Source organism: Pan troglodytes, chromosome 11 (genome assembly GCF_028858775.2).
Source record: "Pan troglodytes isolate AG18354 chromosome 11, NHGRI_mPanTro3-v2.0_pri, whole genome shotgun sequence".
NCBI classification, from domain to species: Eukaryota; Metazoa; Chordata; class Mammalia; order Primates; family Hominidae; genus Pan; species Pan troglodytes.
The window spans coordinates 83,649,495-83,673,736 of NC_072409.2; the positions used below are offsets into that span (position 1 = coordinate 83,649,495).

The window sequence follows — 24,242 nt, forward strand, 5'->3', positions numbered from 1 at the left end:
GGATGGAGGTTACACATGAGCTCAGCAACATGGACTTCCACTCACTAAGGCTGACCTGGCTACAGCCACTCCTGAGGGCCCAATTTGCCAGCCATGGAGATCAACACTGAGCTCTCAATATGACACCATTCCTCAGGGTGATCAGCCAGCTACCTGGTGGCAGGTTGATTATGTTGGACCTCTTCTATCATGGAAAGGGCAGAGATCTGTCCTCAGTGGAATAGACACTTACTCCAGATATGGGTTTGCCTATCCTGCATGCAATGCTTCTGCCAAGACTACCACCCATGGACTTATGGAATGCCTTATCCACCATCATGGTATTTCACACAGCATTGTCTCTCACCAAGGCACTCACTTTAAGGCTAAAGAAGTGTGGCAGTGGGCTCATGCTCATAGAATTCACTGGTCTTACCGTGTTCTCCATCATCTTGAAGCAGCTGGATTGATAGAATGGTGGAATGGCCTTTTGAAGTCACAATTACAATGCCAACTAGGTGACAATACTTTGCAGGGTGGGGGCAAAGTTCTCCAGAAGGCCATGTACACTCTGAATCGGAGTCCAATATATGGTATTGTTTCTCCCATAGCCAGGTTTCATGGGTCCAGGAATCAAGGGGTGGAAGTGGAAGTGGAATTGGCACCACTCACAGTCACCCCCAGTGATCCACTAGCAAAAATTTTGCTCCCTGTTCCCATGGCATTATGTTCTGCAGGCCTAGAAGTCTTAGTTCAAGAGGGAGGAACACTGCCACCAGGAGACACAAGAACAATTCAATTAAACTGGAAGTTAAGATTGCCACCTGGACACTTTGGGCACCTCCTAAGTCAACAGGCTAAGAAGGGAGTTACAATGTTGGCTGGGGTGATTGACCTGGACTATCAAGATGAAATCAGTCTACTACTCCACAACGGAGGTAAAAAAGTATGCATGGAATACAGGAGATCCATTAGGACGTCTCTTAGTATTACTATGCCCTGTGATTAAGGTCATTGGGAAACTACATCAGCCCAATCCAGCCAGGACTACAAATGGCTCAGACCCTTCAGGAATTAAGGTTTGGGTCACTCCACCAGGAAAAAAACCATAACCTGCTGATGCTGAGGTGGTTGCTGAAGGCAAAGGGAATACAGAATGAGTAGTAGAAGAAGGTAGTCATCAATACCAGTTACGACCACGTGACCAGCTGCAGAAATGGGGACTGTAATTGTCATGAGTATTTCCTCCTTCTTTTGCTAAAAACATGTTTGTGCATGTATACACTTGTACTAAGAAAATATCTGTATTTCCTTTTCCTTTATATGTGACATAAGATTTATTGACTTCATATCAGCATTTAAATATTGCTAACTTTATGTAATAGTATTTGGGTTGGGGATTGGTGCATTTCTGGTTGTACGAAGGATAGTTGTATTACGTTAGGCATAATTATAACCTTATTATTATCTTTATTTGAAGATTATGTATGATCTCAGGAGATGTTGGGTTCAAGTTGACAAGGGGTGGACTTGTGATGGTTAATACTGAGTGTCAACTTGATTGGATTGAAGGATACAAAGTATTGATCCTGGGTATGTCTGTGAGGGTGTTGCCAAAAGAGATTAACATTTTAGTCAGTGCACTGGGGAAGGCAGATCCACTTTTAATCTGGTGGGCACAATCTAATCAGCTGCCAGTGAATCTAAAGCAGGCAGAAAAACATGAAAACGCGAGACTGGCCTAGCCTCCTGGCCTACATCTTTCTCCTGTACTGGATGCTTCCTGCCCTCAAATATCAGACTCCAAGTTCTTCAGTTTTGAGACTCAGACTGGCTCTCCCTGCTCCTCAAGCTTGCAGACAGCCTATTGTGGGGACCTTGTGATCATGTAAGTTAATACTAATATATATATATTATATATTTTATATATATAATATATATAGTATATATACTATATATATTATATATTTTATATATATAATATATATAGTATATATACTATATATATTATATATTTTATATATACTAATATATATAATGTATATTATATATAATATATATATAATATTATATAATATGTATATATAAAACTAGAGGGGGCTGGAGTTTGGCATTTCCTTTCCCCAAGTAGATTAGGTGCTGATAGACCCATAGCAGGTCAGGCTGTGGTATAATAGCTTCTTCTGAAGGCAGGCTTTGCTAAGAACAGATGCTGTGGTCTATTTCAAGTGGTGACTTTCCCCCTCCTCCTGCAGGAAGCAAGAAGAAATTTTTCTCCCATATTTACTGTGAGGATCTGGCAAGGCTCTTGGAGGTAAAACCCATAAAAATATCGGACACCCCTTGACTGGTTTCCACTGAATTTTTTAACTCTCAGACTTGCCCAAACTGAGCCTCCCACAATTCATCAATTCCAGTTCAGGTTTCCTGCTCTGTCACTGCTTCCCATGGAGGCTGCAGCTGGCAGGTTTCTGCTCTAGTGACATGTGATTCTCTGTATCTTCCTGCCTGTCCCTCCAATTTTTGGGGCAATGGTCGGCCCTGTGACTTCATTTCTCTGACAGACCTAAGAAGAGTTGCTAGCTTTTTTACTCTTTAGGAGACAGTGGTGACTTCTAAGCTTCCTTCCTTGCGAGACCCAAAACCAGACTCCAGGAACTTTTTACTGGTCCTTCCGTTCAGTGAAAAGCTGTTATTGCTCAGCTCCAAGGCGGTCCTTCTACCCTCTGCCTTGTGTTGCAGTGGCTGGGACTCAGCGCTCTTCATTTCTGCTTCGCTGGCTGCTCCTTGCAAGTCTCCCCCAGTGGGGGGCACTAGAGGGAGACTGGGAGACTGGAGGAGGAAGAGGGGATCTGCTTCTTAAAATATGCTTCCTCTTCCTGTTGGAAGCTTCATAGTCTTCATCAAGATCCTTATTATTTCTTGCTATTTGTGAACCTCCCTGCTTTCAGGTCCTCTTCAATTGTTTCTTCAGGCCAGACATTCCATATGAGAAGGACTGAGAGTTCAAGGTACTTATGGGGAAGTATGACAAAGCCTTTTCTTCTTTTTACAACTACAATTACTATTAAAAATCTGCCATTTATTGTCTACAAAGTGCTAGGTATTTTAAAAAATATTACCTTATTTAATCCTTACCACAATCCTACAAAAGAATTACTGTTATTTTCATTTACACATGAAGTCATGAAGGTAAAGGTAACTTGAGTTGGGTTTTAAGTGCAGGTCAGGGTAATAACACAAGAGGTGTACATATTAGTGAATTTACTATGGATGTGTAAAGTCATACAGAAATTGGAACATCATGGGGATTTTGAAAACATTTTATGGTTTCAAAGATTTCAAGGATGATATGTTTTGTTTAAGAGAAGGTAGGATTACCTTGTCAGAGGAAGAGAATTAGTTCCTCGAAGGTAGGGATTTGTTGTTGGGTGAGGAATGGCAAGACTGGTTCAGTCTCAATTTTCAGTATTAGTCGAATACATACTTATAAAATTGACTGGCCCTTTGTATACTCATATGTTTTGTTACTTGTAAGCTATTCCAAAGTGAGGATTGAAATGTTGGTGTTTCTAATACTTCACTCAGCCCTTAAACATGATTTAAAATGATTATCATATTCTAAGCTGTTTTAGATTAAATCTTTGCACAATATGGCTTCATACTTTATATCTTATTTTGGAAAATTTGGCCTGGCTTCCCTTGGGAGGTGGAGATGGTGATCCAGGAAGCTTCTGGAAACTTCCTGGTGATATGCACGAATTTAATATCTATAAGTTTATTAAATCCTGAAGGCAAAGGGATTAATGCAAGGGAGATATATTTAATTATTACAGTGGAAACTTTTTGAGAGGCTTAATGGGGGAAAAACTTCTCCATAGAGTAACAAGAAAACATTTGATTTCAAGATATTTATTATTTGCAATATTAAATTGTGCCAATAGATGGAGAAGTTGTTCCACATAAATCAGAAGGCTTGCCTTCTCTTAAGAGGAATAAAGAAATTCAGGTTTCTGACAAGTTGAAAATGAATTTCCTTAATAAAAATGTGAAGCAGGAAAACTGGGTTACTTATAAATTTTAACAAGACATAATGTTAACAAGGGACAAGAATTTCACTAATTTCAATTAAGTGTACATGAAACTCTTACTGCCTGTACTGTTTTTGAAATTTGGCCATAGCACTTTTAGATAATGTACATTTGTATTTATCTCTGTATTTATACATGGCCTGTACAAAAAGTGTTTTAAATAATGTACAAAACTTTATAAGATAAAAAAGGTAAAACATGCTTAAATTTAAAACAGTAGAGAAAAAAGAATGGGATGAAGTTGGGGTAAAAATCTGGACTGGAGCTTCCCAGCAGTCAATGCAAATAGAGAAACAGGACCAGTTGCATAACCCAATGTCCATAACAGAAAAACAAGCCAGGTGTTAGGAAAGGTACCATATAGTATGAAGACTAGGAATTATATCCTTTAGGAACTTATGAAGGAGATATTGTGTAAGGTGATAAGTAATTTCCTTACATTACACACAATGATACTTTTCACATGACTGCTTCCTACAGTGTCAGCTGATAGGTAACACCACAATGCTATTCTGTCAGAAGAGTTTAAGATGGAGGGGGGCAGAGTGAGCATTATGCATCCCAAAACACTTTCTTGGAGTGTAGCTTTCTGATTGTCTAATTTAATTGAAGGATACAATTTAGAACCCATCAATTCTCCATAAATACTATTTTTCTAACTGAGGATTTGATAAAGATGGAAGGTTGCTGTGAAGATTAAATAACATGTTGCATGCAGAACACTTAGCCTGAGCTTTGCAGGATGTGAAGCCTTGACGAAAGCCACCCATGACCAGCCTGAACCACCTACTACCCTTGGATGAAGGACACATGATACCTCCTCTGGCTACTCTTGGATATCTGTGTGGTCTCTTATGTACATGGTGTATTTTTCGAGTCATTTAAACTGGGCTCACCTTGCCATCCCCCTCTAGTAGGATTCTCTTCAGCCTCATGTTCACTCCTTCCTCCTGTTCCAGACCTCCACGGCTCCTTTGTCTTGGTGAATTTAGGCTCTCCCTTGTCATCTTTTCTTGCTTAGTCCTTTGCATGCTTTGTTGGGATCCTCACTGTCTCTGATGTTCCAGAGAACATGGCTGCCCTAGACCCTGAAACCCAAACCAGGCTCCCACTGTCTCAACCTTTCTAGAATACTGCTGCCCAGATCGAGTTTCCCTCTCTTTACAAGAAGGAAGGTCTGACCACAGCCATCACATTTTATGGCTTCATTCTTGATCAACTTTCTCTAATTCTAGTGAGTCAGTGACACACGTGTAAATTTCTCATAGCCGCTTCTGGGGCTGGAGGTTTATCTGAGAACATTTCTCCAGCTCTATCCAGCCACCACTTGGTTTATTCACATCCATATTCTTTGCCTTCAAACATGGAATCATTGCAAATTCAGGCTGGAAGTGGCAGAGGTCATTGAGTTCATCTGCCCAACCACACACACAAATGTGCACCTTCCCCACACCCACGCCATCTAACCTCCCTTTGTTCTCCATTGCATTGACTGCAAACTCTATCAAAAAGAATGTTGCAGTAATTTTGCATGTTATAGCCTGAGGATATGCTAAGGGTGTATTTTTGCCTATATTTCTGCACACTGGTTGAGAAAATGTGCGCTGAATTCTGTTTTGTTTCCATTAACCTTTTTCTGAGAAATTACTGACCCCGAATATTGGAGCCGCAAATGGATTCTCTTAACAAGTATCCTGTCAGGATGCAACCTCTGTGTATTATGTGGCTTTTAGTCAGCAAATGCTTCCTCTGAATGCATCGACTCCCTTAAGAAGTATTCATTTGAGTGACTTTCTCTGTATAAGGATTTTTAGAAATATTTTTATCTCTGCTGTTTTAGGAAACCTACATTCAGAAGAATTTATAGTTCACCTATTTCTATAGCTGGCAATAGCTATTTAAAAACGTTGCTTGCGATTTTTACTCCTACCTGCTTGAGATTTTCCCAAATCAATTATTTTTCTGATTTCTCCATAGACTCTGTCTTAACCCTGTGCACCCAGTCTTAGGTGAGGTATTTGTATCCTGACATATTTTGCACTTTTCTATCATCCTTGAGAAAATCATGCAAAATTCTTTCCTAGCTCAGTGCAAAGCAGAGTTGTGCCACTATCATTTAGCCTCAACTTAGAGACTGTATGTTGAGATAAAGCAACAACACGATTTTGATCTTATATTATTCAAATGGGACCTGCATGGCCCATTGCAACACTGTCCTGCCCAAAGTTACCATCAGAAAACAGGCCAGGATTGGATATACTTCTAGACAGCAAATTCCATGGGTAGCCACAACACGTAATCTTGGATCATTCATCATTTTCCGGCGATGCTGCCAACAACTCAGAACCCTAAAGCAGCAAGCATGTGAAGACTGGTCTCATGGGGGCTTTTCAGTCCTCCCTTCTCTTCTCTTCTTTATTTTCTATTGTGGCAATTTTTTTTTAAAGACCCATTATAAACAGTGCTTTGTTTCTATCCGTGAATACATTTGGAAAATCTTTGGAATCCTGGGTCTACATTTTTTATGTGTGTGCATAGCATGAATGTGTGTTTGTGTGTGTGAGCATTTGTGTGTGAAAATTGGGGGCCAGGGGAGAGACAGCTGAAGTTGGAGACACTGACAATATAATCACACTGAAAAGCAAGTGCTCCCTAAAGTCTTGCTGGAGAGTCAGCCCAGAAAGCAAAAGGAATTGCATTTCAGACCACCCCATCTCACTCTCTAAAATGCTGACAATGCCCTCAGTTCTAAACCTCAGTTATTTATTTATTTGCTTATTTTGAGATGGAGTTTTGCTGTTTGTGCCCAGGCTGGAGTGCAATGGCATGATCTCAGCTCACTGCAACCTCTGCTTCCTGGCAAAACCTCAGTTATTGGTGACAAGTGAAATAAGGCAGCCTGGTTTCTAGGCATAGCAGATTGGCCTGCAGTGAAATGTCTTAGGAGTATCTTGATCTTTGTCAGAAAGCTAAGCAGAGCTGACTCCAGATGGTACCTGTAGAATAACTGTAATGTTTTTGCACATATTACTTGTATTTGCATTTGTGGGGTATAATCCAAGTTGTGAAGCAACAAGCTAACAGAGGGGCTCTAGGAAAGGCGTTTTAACCCAACAATATCACATTGGTTTTGGCAGCATTGGGAACAGATGAGAGCTGGAAGTCATCAAGGAAGGATGCAGATTGAAAGTCAGGGAGATGACTTTCACATGGCCAAGGGAATGCGTGATTAGGTATGGCAATAGCTGGCAGTTTCTTCCAGATGGGATAATTTTCTATCATCCTTCATTATATGGAGTAGAGATTTGTCAGTTAATGGTGTCATTGGCTCCTCCATATACCAGGAGTGACTTTAAATGAGTATGTTAGACCAAGGGAAAAAGCAGAGGACCTATTATAGCAGGGTGATGTCTACAGAAAATGAAGCTGAGAAAGGATTCATTGGTTTGCGGGAGGGTGGGGAGGAACAGGGTGAGATGGGAAAGAGGTGCAGTGAACGAAGAGAACCAAAGAAGAAGGGAGAACAAACAGTGTCTCACAAAGAGAAGCAGAAATGAAGATAGAATGAGAAAGATGAGAAATGGGAGAAAAATAATTTCAGACAAGAGACAGAGGGCAGGAAAGAACAAAATTAAACACCTCCAAATAAAGAGATGATACGGTGAATGTGATTTTTTTGTCTTAGCAAGACAAAGATAGTAGTCATGCACCATTACTTAAAAATGATGCATGGTAAGCACCGCATAGAAAATGGTGCTGTGTCTTCCACATTAATACAAAACTAGTCCAGGCCCAGCACTGGGTGTAGCAGGGTAGCAAAGTGGAGCTGTTTCTGGGAACCCGAAGGCTGCAGTATGGGCACATTTGCTCTGCTCTGAAGAGCTGGTCCTGAGCGCTGCCTGGGGACTGTTTTCACAGGGCCACAGTGAGCCTGGTTTGTGGAGATCTGAGAAGGTTACTCTAGAGCTGTGTTTTTTCTGCTTGGTAGGAGGATGGTGTAGGGGAGAAGGAAAAGAGAAGAAGCAGAAGAGAGGCATCATTTAGCTGATCTTATGTCTTTGTTTCCTCACTTATAATATGGTGAAATCTAATAGTGTCTAACTCAGAGAGGTATTGTGAAGAGTAAGAGAGATAATACAGCAAGGTTGCTGGCTCAATAAACGTTAGCTTTATTTTTTTGCACCCACACGTGTTATCTTTAAAAAATGTACAAAATGGCCAGGCACGGTGGCTCATGCCTGTAATCCCAGCACTTTGGGAGGCCGAGGCGGGAGGATCACGAGGTCAGGAGATCAAGACCATCCTGGCCAACATGGTGAAACCTCGTTTCTCCTAAAAATACACACAAAAAATTAGCCAGGCATAGTGGCAGGCACCTGTAGTCCCAGCTACCCCGGAGGCTGAAGCAGGAGAATTGCTTGAACCTGGGAGGCGGAGGCTGCAGTGAGCCGAGATCACGCCATTACACTCCAGCCTGGGCGACAGAGCAAGACTCCGTCTCAAAAAAAAAATGTACAAAATATTATTAATATAGTAGTTTTTATTAAGTAAAAATACCAGTTACAAATTCATTCTCATAATCTAAAACACACAACACGCACGCATTGGGAAAGGAGGAATTGCACTAAAATCTTAACAGTGATTACTTTGGGAAAGTGAATCAGCACTACTTTATTTTTTTTCCTATGCTTGTCTGTATTTCGACAGTGAGCATAAGCCAATTTTGTAATAAGAAACACATTATTCTTTAAAAAGCTGAAAGAATCATTCCCAGCAAGGTCTATCTTCTGTCCTCTTTCCCAAACCTCCCAAAATGTAGATGCAACAAGATTCAACATCAGTTATTGTTCTCACCCCTCTGTAAATGTAGATTTATTCTAGGTGGGGGCTTTGATAGTCATCCTACTGGTGCCTTCCTGCCCAGAGAGGAGTGCTTGCATTCTGGGTGAAAGGCCAAAGGAAGTTATTTTATCCTGGTTTGTCACTATGCTTTAAGAAAGGCACCTGACGTTTATAACAAAAGACTTTATCTGCTCGTAAGTGTGCTGAATAAAGGAGCCAGAATTTCAGGCACACCTGGATCTGTCATGACTTTACAAGATCTGCAATAGGAAGCTTAATTATTTGGAGGGCCGTCTTTTTGCATATGGTTTATTAATCTGTGGGCATCGTCGTAAAAATGATGATGCATTTTTTAGCTGAGGCAACCAGAGGCTGGCTTAGTGGAGCAGCTGGTCTAGACTGGAAAGAGTCCCTCTCCAACTGGGTATGCATATGAACCACCTGTGGGTAGCTGGGAGTGCCTGAAAGCAAGCATTTATCAGTGGAGCGGTGCTTTCCCTGGGCTCTGTTTGGAAACAGGAAATGTCATGTTGTGTTTCCATTGCCTCTCTGCTAGAATCCAATGATCAGCATTGTAGGATGTACTGGGATCTGGGTAGTTTCTGGTGGTGATAATGGTTTTAAGGAGCAGGAATGAAGATGGGGTTTGAGAAGGAGGAGGGTAGTGATGGGGTATCCAGTTAGGTTGCCGCAGTCCGGTTGGAAATTGACAGAAACAAAGAAAGAACTTAGATGTCAGTGCCTGTGAATTGCTGTCCATATCAACTTAAGCACTACCTCATATTTTGATCTGCTTTGGCACATTTAGATTTTGGGCAGGGATTTAGCCTTGTCCATGTTGCCAGAGGCTGTGTATGTAATAGAGGCATCACATGCAGTGACAGGTTTGCAGAAAAAGCAACCTTCACTGATACAAGAGATCAAACGAGAGCATTTCCATTGAAAAGTGCAGCACTGGTTTTCTTCCCCTCCACCCCACCGCCCTCATTGGTAACATTGCTACTCAGAGGCATGTTCAGTGGCTGTCCAAGTGTGGACAATACCTGTGATGCCGATGGATGTTGGACCTAATGTCCCAGGTATCCCGGTTCTTAGGTGGAGAGGCAGCCTGTGGGAGGAAGCTTCCTGAGCAGGGGGCCTCCAGGACTGGGATGCAGAATGCTGACTATTTCCTGAATACAGAGCTTGAATGCAGGCTCCCCAGGTTGTTCCAGCCTTGGGCAAGACTCTGATCCTTTGTCAGAAAGTGAAACTGAAAGCTAAAGCGCAGGGGTTATTCACACCCTTTATTCTTCATTCTTCTGGCTATTGCCAGCTCATCTGAAGGCTTCCAGAAGGCAGAAGGCAGATGAGGGAGGAGAGGAAAGTCGGTGCGTGATTTCCCCTCCTTTTGTGTTAGTGACTCTGTTAAAAGGTATTGTGGTGAAGAAACTAAAAGTAGGAATAAAAAAATGTTTAATAATTTGGGGTTTCAAATGATCTTTCTACTTACGTTTCTTCTATGACTTATTGCCCTTACCAGTGAACCCCTTTGGATATGTGAGGGACAGGGCCTTTTGCATTGAGTTATATATTTGGTGTGGGAAATTTGAATTAATCTGTTTTCATGTTCAATTAGATTGATGAGCAGTATGGCCACTCAATGTTATTCCATCTTGACTGCTGCTGAGGCCCTTTAAATGTGTCATGAGTTAATTGATTGATAAATCCACATAAAACATTCTGTGTGCCTGCTATGCACCAAACCTGGAGCAGAGATTCAGGTGACCCAGCCAAGTGCAGTTCTGCTTTCATGGAATTTAATCTAATTATAGGGACAGAAAATTAAGCAAACAATTAGGATACAATGTAGTAAGTGCTCTGCTATGGAAAGTCCCACGTAGAGCACGTAGCAGGGTCCTTGATAGGATCAAGGAAGATATTCTGGAGAAACTGACTTGTGAATCAAGACCTGAAGATAACGTGAAGGTAACAAGGAGAAAGGAGAGACTCGTGTTCCAAGTAGGGGGACCAGCCTGAGCAACACCCCATAATCCCCTTCTACTGTGCATATCTATTTAGAAAGTCATAAGTGACAATTCACTTATGAATTATAAAAATCAAGTTAGAAGATAGTTATTAATAGGTCTCTTATCAAGTAGAACTTCATTTTTCTCCCTCTTACGACGCCTCCCCATTGGACTTTGTGTTGTTGCTACTTGTGTGCATCTCCAGAGGATCTCTGCAGGCTCTGGAAGTCCTTAGTTTTCCTTGCATCTCTCAGGTAGTGGTTTTGCACATGGGCCTGTTGAATGTTGACTCAAAGAATAAACTAATTCAGGGCACATTGGAAATAAAGTCTATGTCCTGAAGCCAACAGGGAAGGCAGCTAATCTTAATGTGTGGTCTTAACCCTTCAGGGCTACCTGGATTGGCCCGTGGCCTAGGTGCAGGTGACCTTTCTGAAGGTTCTGCTTCTTGACGACACTCCTTGCAAATTCTCTCCCTTTTTCCATCAGACTGACTAGGCTTAGCCTGGGCTGAGCACATTGACCTATTCCCTCAAATATCTTTCCTTAGCTACATTCAAGTTGTTCTGATTGCAGGCCCATGCATATCCTTTAGTAAAAGTGAATTTTCATACTCCTCTTTTTCCTCTGTTTTTTGCTAGCTCAACTTACTGGTTTATGCTCAGTTGGCCAGAAGAACGATGGCTGAATCAGCTCTTGATAGTCACCAGGAATTGATATTGCTGTCATTTATGACTTTCTTTCTTCTCTCTTTTCACTGTCTCTTTCTTTCAAGTCCTTATTTCCAGGTTCAACTTGCTTTCCAGTTACAAATCCTGAAAGATTTTTGTTTGTTTGTTTGTTTTCTGTTTTTGATTTTTTTTTAAGACAGAGTCTTGCTCTGTCAGCAGGTTGGAGCACAGTGGGGCGATCTTGGCTCACTGCAACCTCCGCCTTCCGGGTTCAAGCGATTCTCCTGCCTCAGCCTCCTGAGTAGTTGGGATTACAGGCACGCACCACCGTGCTCAGGTAATTTTTGTATTTTTAGTAGAGATGGGGTTTCACCATTTTGGCCAGGATGGTCTCGATCTCCTGACCTCGTGATTCACCCACCTTGGCCTCCCAAAGTGCTGGGAGAAAGAATTGTTTTTAAACACAATTTTTGTTGGGAATGTGATTTCCTCCATAATTATCCCTCCTCATACAAAATGGAATAGAACTCAAAAAGTTTAAAATAACTCCTTTGCTCCTAACCTAATTAGACCTTTTAAACTTCTCTTTACGATTACTAGTCACAGGCAAACTAAGGATGGTATATAGTTACGATTCATTCAACACATTAAAAAATTCCATTTATTTCAACACATTTGAAAGTTTTGTATGCCCAGGCTCTGTGGTAGGTGCTGATGATACAAAGATGAATAAGCAGAACCTCTGCCCTCTGCAGGGGTACACGTGAGTTAAAGATGGTGATGGTGGTGGTGGTGGTGGTGGGGTGGGCTGGGAGTGGGGTGTGTGGATGAGAAGGTCCCAGCATGAAGATTTTTGTGCAGCAGTTCTCCATGACACCAAAAGGGAATAGAGCCTTTATTCAGAAGTTTCTTAGACAATTTAGATAGAAAATAGGACCCAGCCCTTTGGGAGATTATAAACTGTTTCCCAACTTCCTTTTTTGCAAGTGGTTATGAAGCTATTTATATTCTTTCAGATTGGGTTCTCTTTGGGCCCTGGACTGGGTGAGGCTGATGTTAGAGGTTAAACTGGGGTAGGCCTGAGGTATTTGGGGAGACTCACACCTTCCAGGTTTTAGACTGGTTCTCAGTGACTTGAAAGAATTGATATACCTCCAAAGAGAACACCTGGATAATTTTGCCACTTTCAAGTGGGTTTTCAAAATCCTCAGTCCTTTGGGGTCTATCACTTTGGAATTTGTGGTATTTGGGAACAATTTACGGGAATTTTTATTTTTACATTCTCTGTGACAAAAGGGACTCATACACAGATAATATTGGAAATATATGAAGGATTAATAAACTGTATTTAGCAATTCCAGAAGCATGTACAATTGACATACTAATTAGAAATAATACCTATCTTTTCATGAAGTCCGCTTCTTAACTAGTATTCATGTTATAATATATAATATAACATATTATATATATATGTACACACACACACACACACACACACACACACACACACACATATATATATAGTTAAAACATCCTGGTGCCAGCTTTTCACCATGGGGGACTTAGGATAACTTGTGCTGATTTTCAGGCTACAAATCACCTCTGTGTTGTGCAAAGGGACAAATTAACCATGACATAAATCTAATGGGTTGTTTATTTCCAGAAGTAGCAAAAGCTAGAAAACCATGGCAACCAGTGTAGTCAGAGATATGTGAAAGGGACTTATATTCTTGGCAAAAATGAATTTTAAAAAAAGGTGCAGAAAGTCCTGAAACACTTACTAACAGTTGTAGGCAATTTAACTTTTCCTTTTTCCCTCTGGTAGTAGGTTATTTGTTGCTTCCACTGCAACACTTATTTTAAAGTTCTAAGCTCAGTGGCAGAGGCTCAGTCAAAAAGCCCATGGAATGTTTTATAGAGAAGGCTGTGGTAATGATAGTGTATCAATGTGTACCGTGTGCCTTTAGCCACATTCTTTCCTTATGAAAGTCATCTCTTAAGATCTACATGAACTCCATTAGGCCATGAGAAAAATTACTGCACCAATTCTATTACTGGCGAAAAACTTAGCAGCTTAAAGCTGAGTTTGTGGATGGTGAAATTGCTGCTTGGCTGTTGTACTGTTTTCAGTTATTTTATAAACCCATTGATGCTTAATCAACCAGAGCAATCTGCATGTATTTGGTCAACAATAATGGTGCAAACTTTCTAATTCAAAACAGCTGGAATCATAAAATGTAAAGTATAGAAACAGCTATTTTGCTGTCTCGTTATTGCTATTGAGACCAGGTGGTTCAATCAAAGGCAGGAGGAAAGGGCTTAGAAGTCTCCTTCTTTTCCAGAATTTCCCAGCTCTAATTCATTTCTGGGATAAGGTGTTTGTTTCCAAAAAGCTCCATTTAAAATGTACCCAAATTCCTGAGCTGAAGTAAATTTACACTTTAAACTATGAACCACAGAACTCCTGGGCTTCCACCTCTGGAGGAGTGGCCACAGGTCAAAAGGAACACAGAAAGGTGAATGTGGAGGGAAGGTGCAGTGACACAGTAAGTAGTGGTGGGGAAGAGAGCGTTGGGAAAGGATTTTGATGTGAGGGCCAGGCATCCTGGGTGGGTAGGCATGACTGAGGCAGCTTAGGGCAGCCTGGGAGCCTCAAATACCCCTTGATGGGATCTAAGGGTATTAAAGTGTTAGCTTTCATGGTTTTGTGGAGGACTGACCTGGCTACAGCACTTCATTTGTGGGCCCCATTGAGGTGCTGAAGAAGGAAAGGAGCTGTTCCAGCTGCTATAGCTGACTAAAAAACGTCCTAAAATGCACTGGCTTAGAACAATGACATTTATTTAACTCATGGATCTACAGGTGGAGCAAGACACAGGTGCTATTGTAACTCATGCAAATGCTGATCAACTGTCACTATAGATTAGTTTGTATTTTCTAGAATCTAAAATAAATGGTATTATACAGTAAGTACTCCTTTTTGTCTGGTTTCTTTTACTCAGTGTAAATATTTTGATATTTATTCATATTGCTGTGTGTATCAAGTGTTCATTCCTGTTTATTGCTGAGTGGTATCCTATTGTATGGATAGACCACAGATTGTTTATTCCCTTGTGGATAGACATTTGGGCTATTGTCAGGTTTTGACTATTATAAATAGAGCTGCTATAAATAGTTGTACACAAATCTTTGTGTAAACATATATTTTAATTTTAGGAGCGGAATGGCTGGGTTATATGGTAGGTATATGTTTAACTTTTTAAGAAATTTCCAAACGGTTTTCTATGGACTAGTTTGCATTTTCTAGAGTTTTATATAAATGTGATCATCCAGTATGTGCTTTTTCTGTTTGGCTCTTTTTACTCAGCAGAATTACTTTGAGATTCATCCATGTTGTTGCATATATTAGTAGTTAGTTATTTTATTGCTGAGTAGTATTCTAATGTATTGATACACCACAGTTTATCCATTTACCTGCTGATGGACCTTTGGGATGCTTCCTGTTTTTGGCTACTACAAGTGAAACTACTACGAACACTTGTGTGCAGGTTTTTGTATGGACACATATTTCCTGTTCTGTGTGCAGCTGAATCATTTATGGAAAAGGTGAATTCTTCTGCTTTAAACATCAGGACTCCATCTGCCAGGTGCTGCCACTATTTCTGTCAGCAGCAGGCTGTTAATGATGATCTTTGTGTTAGGGCTCTCTAGAGACACAGAATATGGATATACATAGATAGAGATATAGATAGACAGACACATGACGGGATTTGTTAAGGGAACTTGCTTATGTAATTTTGGAGGCTGAGAAGTCCCACAATAAGCTATCTGCAAGCTGGAGAACCAGGGAAGCTGGTGGTGTAACTCTCAGTCTGAGGCCAAAGGCCTGAGAACGCAGGGGTCCTCTGGTACGAATCCCAGAGGCCAACATCCAGAGACCCTGGAGTTCTGATGTTCAAGAACAGGGTACAGAGAGAGGGAGAAAGGGAGGGAGAGGGAGAAAGAGAGACAGAGAGAGAGAGAGAGAGACAGAGAGAGAGAGAGAGAGAAAGAAAGAGAGGGAGAGGGAGAAAGGGGGAGACAGAGAGAGATAGAGAGAGAGAGGGAGAAAGAGAGAGAGCAGGCAAATTCACCTGTCCTCTTCCTGTTTGTTCTATCTGGGGCCCCAGCTGATTGGATGGTGCTGCTCACACTGAGGGCCAATCTCCACTCAGCCAGTATCCCTCAGGAACACCCTCATGGGCATGCCTGGAAATAATGTTTCATTGGCTATCTAGGCATCCTTTAATTCAGCCAAGTTGACGCCTGTTAATAAAATAACCATCACGACCTTCCAAGCGTTTTGTAGGCTTAGCTCTAATAATTAGAATAAAATTTTGTAGATGGAGTGAGGTAGGGTCCACTTTCTTCTTTTGCCTGTGACTGGCTATCCAGTTGTCCCTGTACCATTTGTTGAAAATAATATTCTTTTAAAAATATATTTCATGAACTAATTATGTATTCTCTGTTTACTTTTATGTGGTGCTGAAGTCTCTGCTTGATTAGCTTAGTGGCCAGCTGTAGGACTGAATGAAGATTTTCTTAAATTCTGTGACCAATCAATCTTCCACCCTTCTGTATATGCTTTGGGGCACACTTTCAGTGCTTAGCAGTTTGCAACCCTACCTTAGCTTTCACTGCCTGCTTGCTCAGAGCCTCCCACTCAGCCAGAGGTGGAAGTTTAGGGTCTTCTCAGGTATTTCCTGGGAATGTGCCCAGCCCTGCCTATGTGTGTAGCCTTCTAGATCCCCAGGAATGTCTTGTAGCTTTTAAAAGCTCCTTATGGACATTTTATTACCAGATTTTTGTTTCAAGGTTTTTGGCCATCTTTTTTTTTTTTTTTTTTTTTTTTTTTTTTTTTTTTTTTTTTTTTTTTGACTGAATTAGTTTCACAGCCTCTGGCAGCTTGATGTTAAGCAATTGTGGCTGTTTTTGACAAATGCACTGAGAATAGACTTTTTCTTATTGAGTGACTCTGAGTCAGGACAAATAAAGAGAAACCCTATGAATAGGGCTTTTCATTTCTTTTCCTTAACTGTTATTTTAGGCTCAGGAGTACATGTGCAGGTTTGTTATATAGGTAAACTCATGTCACAGGGGTTTGTTGTACAGATTATTTTGTCACCCACGTACTAAGCCTAGTACCCAATAATTATTTTTTCTGACCTTTTCCCTCCTCCCACCCTCCACCCTCAAGTAGGCCTCAGTGTTTATCGTTACCTTCTTTGTGTCCATGAGTTCTCATCAATTAGTTCCCACTTTTAAGTTAGAACATGTGGTATTTGGTGTTTTGTTCCTCCATTAGTTTGCTAACAATAATGGCCTCCAGCTCAATTCATGTGTCTGCAAAAGACATGATCTCATTCTTTTTTATGGCTTCATAGTATTCCTTGGTGTATATGTACCACATTTTCTTTATCCAATCTGTTACTGATGGGCACTTAGGTTGATTCCATGTCTTTGCTATTGTAAATAGTTCTGCAGTGAACATATGCATGCATGTGTCTTTATGACAGAACAATGTATATTCATTTGGGTATATACTCAGTAATGGGATTGCTGGGTTGAATGGTAGTTCCGTTTTTAGCTCTTTGAAAAATTGCCACTGCTTTCCCCAATGATTGAGCTAATTTACACTCTCACCAATAGTGTATTAGCATTCCCCTTTCTCTGCAACCTTGTCAGCATCTGTTATTTTTTGACTTTTCAGTAATAGCAATTCTGATTGGTGTGAGGTGATATCTCATTGTGGTATTGATTTGCATTTCTCTAATGATCAGTGATATTGAGCGTTTGTTTATATGCTTGTTGGCTGCATGGAATCTTCTTTTGAAAAGTGTCTGTTCATGTTCTTTGCCCACTTTTTAATGGGGTTGTTTGTTTATTCCTTGTTAATTTGTTTAATTTTCTTATAGATATTGGATATTAGGCCTTTGTCAGATGCATAGTTTGTAAATATTTTCTCCCATTCTGTATGTTGTCCATTTACTCTGTTAATAGTTTCTTTTGCTGTGCAGTTCTTAAGTTTAATTAGATGCAAATGAGGCTTTTCCAGAGAGCTTTCAGGTAGGTCAAATAGTGGCAATTCTCTGTGGCATTTTAGGAAGCTCTAAACCTGTTCTTTCCTCTCTGGTGGCTGTTAAGCTGCTGGTGTTTATAATTTCTAAGGCTATTTTCAAGGCTATTACAGAGCTGGGGAGAGTAGACTAGATAAATTCAAACACCACAAAGCTCACTCTTTCTAAGTGAGATTCAGCCACTTTTCTTGAATAAATGCTTCTTGGATCCTTGTAAGCCTTTAGTTAATTTGTAGAGCTCTAAGAAAGTTAATTTTAACTATTTTTTTGGACTAGCGTTCTTATTGCTTTTATGGAGCAATGAATTTTTAGAGGTTCTTACTCTACCATACTAGAATTACTTCTCTCCAGTCCCTTCATTCTTACTTGTGTGTTTATCAGCATTAAAAGTCAATGAGAAATAAATGGGCTCCTGGGTGCCTACATACCTCTGCAGAGATGAGGCAATAACAGTGTGTGGTTGTCTAGCATGACTGGTCTGCAGCAGTGAGTATCTGAGAACCTGTTGTTTCAGCTGGAACTTTTCTTAACCTGGAGAGGAGCAAACAGTTTAGACCTGGAGAACAAAGGAAACAACACTGGTCAACAGCAGTGGTTGCACGTATAGGGCTTCTGGGTAAGTGTTGAATGCAGTAGGCTAAACTAATGAAATATCAAAAACTCAACTGTTACGGCTCACTTTTGTCTCATTTCACAGTAGAAAAAGATACCACACTGTGAAAGTTCTTGTCCAGACTTTTGTTTTTAATGTAAAAATGGATGCTTCTGCTTAGAGATAGAGGATATTGTTCATATGTTTCCAGTGCTTGCTTTCCCTTCTTTGACCTCCTATTCATTGATAATGGCTGAAGCTCACCCATTTATCTCTTCCCTTATTCTTCTTTCCTTTAAGACCAGAGTCCATAGCAGTGAATTCAGACAGTATCGTGTGAGCTGGGAAATACTTGTGTAGAGTGTTGGTTTTTGCATTTATTAACTTCAAAGAATCAAATGAGAAAGTCTAAACCAAGACTGGGAATAACTCCTTATTTTGAATGCATATTTGCCTTTTTACACAACTATTATCTAAAACTAACTAATACACAACTATTAACCAAAGCCTAGACCAAGAGACAATAGTTATGTAAGAAGGCTAATTTGAGTTCAAAATAAGGAATTATTTTCAAAAAACAACAGCTCTAAATGTAGCTCAGTTGCCATTTCCTCTGTGAAGTCTTCCTCATTTTCCCTGGCGGAGCAAGTTTTTCCTTTTGTAGCACTTGATACGTCTCATCTTTTACCAACTTCTCATTGTATTATAGGTATTTACCCACATGTTTATCTAGTTTAGTGGTTTTCAGCCAGGGGCAATTTTGCCCCACTTTGGATGTTTGGCAATGTTTGGAAATATTTTTGTTTGGCACATGCGAGTAGAGGGTGGTGCTGGCAGCTAGTGGGTAGAGGCTATGGAGTTGCCAAACATCCTACAATGCACAGATGGCTCTCCACAACAAAGAATTCTCCCTCTCCGAATGTCAGGATTGCTGAGATTCAGAAACTGCTTTGTCCATGAGATTTGAGGGCAGGGAGCTTGCAGCTACACATATAAGACATAATAAATGGTAAACATATCAATCGGTTAAAGAAAAGAGTAAAAAGTCTGTTTCCTTATTGGTCTTGCAGTTACAACCAGTGGTTTGAGGGCTTAAAATGATGCATTTACATTTTTCTTTTCCTGGTCACTGAGAAGGAAATCCAGAAAGATCAAACATCCATTTATTCATATGAGTAAATGTCAAAAATACATGAAAGATGTCAACCTGAGATGCACTGGGGGCAAGCTGGAAAATGAAATCCTGACATTTCTTCAGAAAGGCGTCACTCAGTCTTACCTTAGCTGATGGGGCTGGCACTCCTCATTTGTCAGAATAGGCATGGCCTTTTATCTGAATTTGTTTTACTCCTCAGTGTGGCTTTGGGTTGTGGATTTGATTTGCCATTCTCTGTTATGCACAGAGTCTCAAGATAACACCATGTACAGAGATGCAGAGAACCAGGCAGCCTGTGCACAGATGACAGAGGGATGGGAGGCAAAACATGAAGGAGAAACTTTCTGCTTCTATTTATTGCCATGTGAAAAGAAACCATGATCTTGCTTGTTGGAGAGAAAAGATAAAGAGCATGGAGGAAGAGATAGCTTGACTCTCCAGACTTTGGGGCTCACTTACAGTAGGCATCACTGTGCAAACTGCACTAGGTGGGGTGGCATCTTCCAGACATTGCTTTTGCAGGGAAAGTGAGCCCAGGTCTAACAACATATACACATGTCCTCTGTCTGTCAGTGTCCCTGTCAGGATATGTGTACACAAAGCAAAAGCACAGGACTTGGAAAAGTTTGTCAAAGGGACTTATGTAAAAATAATTAATGAATAAATGATTTAGGAAGAGATGAGGGTTTTTGTAAAAATTCAAGCAGTTGCTATTCATTGAGTATTTACTCTGCCAGGACTTTTGCTAAAGGTTTTCATTTCCTCTTCATTCCTGTGAGTTAAGAATGTTCATCTTTTTATAGATAAAAAAAATGCAGAAACAACAACAACTGAGGTTCAGAGATGTCAGCTAGCTTGCCTGAGGTTGCGGAGCTTGTGTGGTAGAGTTAGGATATGAACCTAGACCAATGATGCATTACTTTAAGGGAAGGGCTTTAGTTCCTTTGAAATCTGCAAAAAGCAAGACAGGCCCCACAGCCCTGGAGTCAAAGCCAGTTCCCAGCCCAGTCCCATCCCTTAGCCACCTGCCTCCTCTTTCCTTTCAACGTGACACATACCAATCTGTCCTTCGCTGAGGACTTCCTGGCAGGTGGTGTCACTGTGGCCATCCCCAAGATGGCAGTAGTGCCCATCGAGGGGGTCAAGTTGCTGCTGCAGGTGCAGCATGCCAGCAAGCAAATCACCACAGATAAGCAATACAAAGGCATTATAGACTGTGTGGTCCGTATTCCCAAGGAGCAGGGAGTCCTGTCCTTCTGGTGCAGTAACCTGGCCAATGTCATCAGATAATTCCCCACCCAGGCTCTCAACCTCACCTTCAAAGATAAAAACAAGCAGATCTTCCTGGGTGGTGTGGACAAGAAGACCCAGTTTTGGCATGACTTTGCAGGGAATCTGGCATCAGGCAGTGCCGCTGGGGCCACATCCTTATGTGTTGTGTACCCTCTTGGTTTTGCCCATACCTTTCTAGCAGCCGATGTGGGTAGACCTGGAGGCAAAAGGGGATTCAGAGATCTCGATGACTGCCTGGTTAAGATCTACAAATTGGATGGGATTAAGGGCCTGTACCAAGGCTTTAACGTGCCTGTGCAGGGTATTGTCATCTACCAAGCTGTCTACTTCAGTATCTATGGCACTGTAAAGGGAATGCTTCCAGATCCCAAGAACACTCGCATCATCATCAGCTGGATGATGGCACAGTCCATCACTTCCGTTTGCTGGGTTGACTTCCTATCCATTTGACACTGTTTGCCGCTGCATGATGATGCAGTCAGAACTCAAAGCAGCTGACATCATGTACACAGGCACACTTGACTGCTGGAGGGAGATTGCTCGTGATGAAGGACACAAAGCTTTTTTCAAGGGTGCATGGTCCAATGTCCTCAGAGGCATGAGTGGTGCTTTTGTGCTTGTCTTGTGTGATGAAATCAAAAAGTACACATAAGTTATTTCCTGGGATTTTTTCCCCCTGTGAGCAGGCATGTTGTATTATACAACATATCTTGAGCATTCTTAACAGACTCCTGGCTGTCAATTTATCAGTGGGAACTATTTACTGGTTGAAAATGGGAAGCAATAATATTCATCTAACCAGTATTCTCTTAAAGCCATTTCCATGATGATGATGATGGGACTCAATTATATTTTGTATTTCAGTCACTCCTGATAAATAACAAATTTGGAGAAATAAAAATAAGTAAAATAAAAAACAGAAGCAAGGCAGTTGAGGAGGTAGAATTCAGTCAGCAAGTACCCATTGTCCACTCTGTTCAGTAGAAACCCTAGGAAGTGTTCTTTCACTTGGGTTTTAATGAAGACAACAAAAGAATCAGATAGCACCGACAGAATCCATCCACTATAATAAGAACTGTAGCACTTAATTATACATATATGGCTTATAACTCTTCAGGCCACAAACTGTGGGTGGAGTCATAGACACTGCCACCATCCATATGTCACAGACTAGTCCCCATCAGCTAATGAGGAAACCCAGCCTCTTGTGAAACACTGCAAGATTTTCTGAGTCAAGGGGTTTCTTCCAGGTCCTTATGCATATGTCAGACAGCTTGCTGCAGCACCTTTCATTTCCGTCCTCTATCTTTGACCTGACTACTGCCAGGCACTATCAGTGTGGTGCAGAACTTCAGAGTGTAGGCTCTGGAGTCAGACTCTCACAAATCATATTCTGCTTCTGCCACTAACTTGCAGAGAACTTGGATAATTAGCTTACACCTGCTTTCCTTACTTATAGAATGAGAAAAATGATGATTCCTCCATCAAATAGTTGTAAGGATTAACTGAAGGAATCCATTCAAAGTGCTTAGCATGGTGCCTTGCAAACAGACCTCCTTAAAGGTTGGCTATTATTATTTTTAATTGCACTATATCTTCCATGAATGATAAGAAGCAGCAGCATTTAGAAGCTGCTTCGGTAGAGCACTCTTTAAAGAACTACCTGGGGACAAACCCCCTTGGAGCCAGGAAGCTTTTGAATATGGAGAGAAAAATGGGAGAAGATGGTGACTCCCAGCCAAATAGACTGGGCTCCTCTCCTTCTCACATCTCCAAGGCACTGTGGAAAGTTTTATTTTTAATCCAAAACCATAGGTTAAAACTTTTTATTAAACCTGTCATAATAATATCATGTCTGGCATGCCTAAACATGTAATTTGTGTTATATAGCTATGATTTTCTGTGTGGGTACATATAAACATACATACACACACACACACACATAATTTTCTATATATAGAAATTTCTGTATATGTAGATTATATAAAATTCTATATATCTAGACTTTGTAGAATAAAAATTTCTGTATATACCTATATACCTGTATATACCTATATACCTGTATATACACCAGATTTTCTGTATGTGTGCATTTATATATATACTTACATATACTTAAATATATATAATTTGTGTGTGCATATATATAAAACATATATGTGTGTGTGTGTGTTTGTGTGTGTATGTATTTGGGTGTGCTGGGGGGTAGAGAGCCCTTTTCTGTGATGTTATAAAGACGCTTGATTCTTAAAAAATTTAAGCACAAGTTGAAATGTATATTCCTTGACTCTGGATATTATGACTCGGGAGGCTGGGCAAGGCAGAAATAATTTTAAACAAGCATTTCAGGTATCTTAGAGGCAGGTGGTCCAGAAAGTCCTGGAACAATATCTAAGGTAAAGTTTGTGGAACCAACTTTTCGGGAGAGGTTATCAAAGTGTCCATGATGGATGTCCTTCCTGGTCCCTCTGTTGTCTTCAGAGTTTTTCAGCCTCTTTAACGAATGTGAGAGCTGGCACCACTGAAGTGGAGGGAATTACTCCCCACTCTTTCCAAGTCTTTTTGAGACTCTTGTTAGACGCTTCATTACACAGTAAAGCCACACCCTTCATTTATCTTGAGTTGCAGAGAAATCTGAGTATGAGGTTGTTTTTGCCTAACACTGTTATCAGTGGGGAACACACGGGATTGGATGAAACCTGAATTCACGCTCGTAGGGAAATCCTAAACTTTAAAGACAGGCTCAGTGGAGGCAATATTTAATTCTGCGTACAAGTACCTCTCTCTGTCTGAAACAGAAAGATCCTCATTATAATTGACCAGAGTTCATCTTTGCAAGTAAGATCATCCACTCTACTAAGTCAAAGCATAAGAGGCATTTGTTAAAAAAATTAAAAAAAGTTTACAAAACCTCCAGGTAGGCCAGGAGACTCTGAGATCAGGAACAATGCCCAAATGCATCTCAGGCCTGGTTCAGGGACAACCCTCCTGCATTGCTGTGGGAAGTTCCATTATAGGTTTATCTGATTGTAGAATCTAAGTCACATGTCTTTCCAGCTGTATATTGAAGCTGGCTCAAACCAGGTCATGAGAGTTGATTGTTAAGTTTCATATACTTTATTTTTTTAATTTTAATTTTTGTTTATGCTTTTATTGATACATAAAAGATGTACATATTTTAGGGGTACATGTGGTAATTTGTACATTCATTTGATACATTCATATAATCAAATCAGGGTAATTGGGACATCTATTACCTTAAATATTTATCTTTTCTTTAGGAAGATTGGAATTATTCTCTTTTAGCTATTGAAATGTACAATAGATTAATGTTAACTATAGTCACACCGATGATCCATTGAACACCAGATCTTATTTCTTCTAGCTACTGTATATCTGTACCCACAAACCAACTTCTCTTCATCCCCTCCTTCCCCATACTATCTCGGCCTCTGGTAAACACCAATCTACTCTGTATCTTCATGAGATCCAC

The 24,242-nt window shown here is 40.6% G+C and overlaps 1 pseudogene; it reads left to right on the plus strand.

Annotated features, from left to right (window-relative positions):
• Positions 1 to 541: 541 nt before the first annotated feature.
• LOC473121 (ADP/ATP translocase 2-like) lies at positions 542 to 21,634 on the plus strand (annotated as a pseudogene).
• The last annotated feature ends 2,608 nt before the right edge of the window (positions 21,635 to 24,242 follow it).